Source organism: Physeter macrocephalus, chromosome 9 (genome assembly GCF_002837175.3).
Source record: "Physeter macrocephalus isolate SW-GA chromosome 9, ASM283717v5, whole genome shotgun sequence".
NCBI lineage: Eukaryota > Metazoa > Chordata > Mammalia > Artiodactyla > Physeteridae > Physeter > Physeter macrocephalus.
Genome location: NC_041222.1, coordinates 104,784,768 through 104,788,801, shown reverse-complemented (window position 1 = coordinate 104,788,801; position 4,034 = coordinate 104,784,768). Strand labels below are relative to the sequence as shown.

Sequence of the window (4,034 nt, the reverse complement as noted above, 5' to 3'; positions counted from 1 at the left end):
TGGTCTCTAGGGCATGCTGTGCAAACAACAGACTCAAAGCCGCAGGAGCATAAAGCAACAGTATCTTACTTCTGACTCAGGACATGTGTTCATCACACTGCCTATTGGCTTTACTCGGGTCCACTGTCCTCCCGTTACACAGGCTGATACAATGGCCCCTGTGGGGAACACCACCCATCACCACGATAGAGGAAGAGAGAGGACCACGCCTGAAATATTTCACATCCCTTCATGGGCCAAAGACAGTCACACAGCTGTGACCAGCTTCTGTGTGTCATGTCAGTGCATTTCTGCCTCATGCTTGGGGGGAGAAATGGGATTTTTGAAACAGCCCCCAGGACTAACATCAAAAGGAGCTACTTACAACTATAATACTGTAAACTTTCAGGCAAAAGAAACAAAAATATTGGAAAAAAAAATCTACTCTCCTTTTTTTTTTTTCCTTTTTTTTTCCCCTTTTTTTGGCGTGCCGCACAGCTTATGAGATCTTAGTTCCCCGACCAGGGATTGAACCTGGGCCACGGCAATGAAAGTGCCAAGTCCTAACCACTGGACCACCAGGGAATTCCCTCTTTCGGAAGGGTAAGCTGGGACGAAGTGAGAGAGTGGCATGGACATATATACACTACCAAATGTAAAACAGATAGCTAGTGGGAAGCAGCCGCATAGCACAGGGAGATCAGCTCGGTGCTTTGTGACCACCTAGAGGGGTGGGATAGGGAGGGTGGGAGGGGGGGAGACGCAAGAGGGAGGGGATATGGGGATATATTTATATGTATAGCTGATTCACTTTGTTATACAGCAGAAACTAACACACCATTGTAAAGAAATTATACTCCAATAAAGATGTTAAAATAAATAAATAAATAAATCACTAAACCACCCCCCCACACACACACAAAAAAAACAAAGGTAATGTTCTCTCTTCCATCCTGTGCAGAGAGGATATATGTGCCCAGGAGAGGGGCTAGTTTCTCAAAGAGAAAGTGTATGCTTTATCTCCTAATTTGTCAGGGCTAGGGAAGGATGGAATGATGGGTTTACTGTGGCAAAGATGGAGGTGACATTTTGTTAAACTGGAGAGAATTTAAGGCTCAGGGCTAGACTATTCTTAATGTTTTGAGGCAAGATACACATCTAATGATAAGCCAGAGGTTTATGCGGTTCCCAGTTGAGTTAAAATATTTGAAACTCATGAATAAGCCTAACCATAGTTGAAGAGTCAAGAAATAGTTGGTATACAGGTTCACTTCTACTACACTTGCAAAGCTTGTAAAATATTATTGACACAGCCGCTGCTGCATGATGTGTAAAAACTACTGCTCTGAAGAAATACGTCTAAGTATGAGAGCCCCTTTATCTTCAGCAGGGCAGGGAGAAAACAGGCAGGATGGCAAAGAGCCTAGTGAGAAAAACAGTGCTCTAAAAGTCAATAACTAGAGTGTAACAAACATAACCACTTAAGTACTGTTGAAGGAAGAGGCGTAGTCAATAAGTATATTTGATGTTTTCCAAAAAGAGAAACAACATTGATATACCAGATGTTCAAAGACACACACAAAATTAATGTTCCTTTTTAACTGAAGTCTAGTTAATGTACAAAAAATGTACAAAAATGTACAGATCTCAAATGATCAGTTCAGTGAGTTTTGGCAATTGTATATACCCATGAAGCCATTATCCGAAATAAGATACAGAATACTTCCATTACCATGGAGAGCTCCCTCACTCTTCTTAGCAGTAAATACTGTCCCCTCCACCCAAAGGAACAACTTAACTTCTATCACCACTGGTAAGTTAGCATGTTCTTGCCCTTCTTAGCATGTTCTTGCCCTTCCTTCCTTCCTTCCTCCCTCCCTCCCTCCCCTCTTCCTTTCCTCCCTCCCTCCCTCCCTCCCTTCTTTCCTTCCTTCCTTCCCTCTCTTCATCTATCTATGTATCTATCTATCATTTGTGCTTGGCTTCCTTACTCACTGACATTTATTCTCATTACTGCGGTACGCGGGCCTCTCACTGTTGTGGCCTCTCCCGTTGCGGAGCACAGGCTCCGGACGCGCAGGCCCAGCGGCCACGGCTCACGGGCCCAGCCGCTCCGCGGCACGCGGGATCCCCCCAGACCGGGGCGCGAACCCAGTTCCCCTGCATCGGCAGGCGGACGCGCAACCACTGCGCCACCAGGGAAGCCCTACCTTGTTTCTTTTACTACTGAATAATGTTCCATTGTATCATTATGCTGCAGGGTGTTTATCCATTTCCTTGTACTGGGCATTTGACCTGTTTTCAGCTTAGGGATAATATGAATTAACTGCGATGATCATTCTCATACAATGTTTTTTGTGTACATATGTTTGTATTTGTTACGGAAAAGTACTTAGGAGTGGCATGGTGGATCACAGTGCAGATGTGTTTATACTTTGTAAGAAACTTACCGATTTCTAACTTTTAAAAATAGGTTCAAAACTCCACACTGACTTACACGTTTCATTTGCATAAGGAGTTTTGTTGAGAGAAAAAAGGAGTAGTGAGTATTAAAAAGTAACCTCCCCAAAAGGAGGCCATTTAGTCCCTTCCATAATAAGATAGAGAATAGAGGATCATTCCATTTAGCCCATTTCTGCGGACAACAAAGGAGAGTCATCTGGTCTGAAAAATGGGAAGAAAGCTCTGTGAGATAGTGTTTCTAGTAAAGGTTATGAGGATGGAGAAAGAACGGGTTATTTCTTTTCGAGGTGGACCACGTGGGGAAAAAAAGTGTGAAGGGCAAAAGACAGCTAAGCCCAACCAATGCCTGTCAACTGTCTGTGGTTTTGGTCAGTCTAGTGACTTCCTGGCACCACCTAAGATGCTCACAGGTTTTTATTTCTTCTGTCTGGTGAAGGGATACACTTTACTAACCCCCCACCTGGCACACCACCCCTCCGTCATTAAGCAGAACTGACTGTGCTTGTCATCTGTGCTCTGAAATTTTCTGATCCTGATTAAAAGTGAACTGTAGGAGCTTTCATCTTTCAGTGGCTTAGGAATTCATAATCTTCCTAATTTCCAAAACAGAAAGAGAGGGTGTGGACTCTGAAAGGAGCAGTGGTGGTTTGAAAAGGAATGTCCCATCATGTGTACTCACTGGGACCCCACTGTGGTAAATACTTCACCCCATTATACAGAGCTTTGATACCTGGCTGGTATTTCTGGGTCCTATAGGTAAATACACAAGCTTTTGAATGAGTCTCATAATGTAGCCTTGATTACACTGTGATTCTTTTCTCAATTACAATGCAGAGATGAATTGTTTGCTCTAGGGTTTACAGCCACTCCTGCTTTCTTTCTCTCTGATTGCACAGAAATAGCCAAAAGTATATGATGACTGGAATGTGAACATGTTTTATAGCCAACTGAGAGATTTTGTTTAAAAAATCCAGCTAACAGTTGGTTTCTCAATATTACTTTGACAATGGAATATAGCTAATTTAAAAAATTTAGATCAGTAACTGATCTAGTCAACAACCAATTTTTATTTTGGAAGAGGCTTCCATTCAAACTGAAAATAATTGGCCTATGTCATGCAAAGTTCCTGAGGTAGGAATCACTTCAAAGCAAGTTAAGGTAACATCTCTTGGGTCTACACTAACAAATTAGGCGCACTAATACCACTACTGGGTTTTTGCCCAAACAATGAAATTCAACGAGGCATCATTGTTCACTTATAAGGTAAGGACATTTTACACCAGAGGGATCATTTAATAAGAGGACACTTTAACTCTCCAATCTCGGGTGTGTGAACAGAGCTGAATGAAAATCAAGAGCGTCCACTGCACAGCAGTCTGCAGTCATGGCTGGTTTCATTTTACAGCCATAGATACTGTCCCTGAATTGAAATGGCTCTGACAGATCTCCTGGTGGTAACTCGCTACACAGCTTCTCAGTAGCCATGTTGGATTTAGACCAGCACTTCACCCTCAAACCACTCTCCTCCTTGGCCTCTGACCTCCCACTCCTGTCCTTTCCCTATGACTTTATCAGTCCACATCTTGGCCCAA

At 43.0% G+C, this 4,034-nt stretch overlaps 1 non-coding gene across 1 annotated transcript; it reads right to left on the bottom strand.

Moving 5' to 3' along the window:
- Positions 1-492: 492 nt before the first annotated feature.
- TRNAE-UUC (transfer RNA glutamic acid (anticodon UUC)) lies at positions 493-564 on the bottom strand. Its single transcript has one exon. It is a non-coding gene; the product is annotated as a tRNA-Glu (tRNA).
- Between the last annotated feature and the right edge of the window lie 3,470 nt (positions 565-4,034).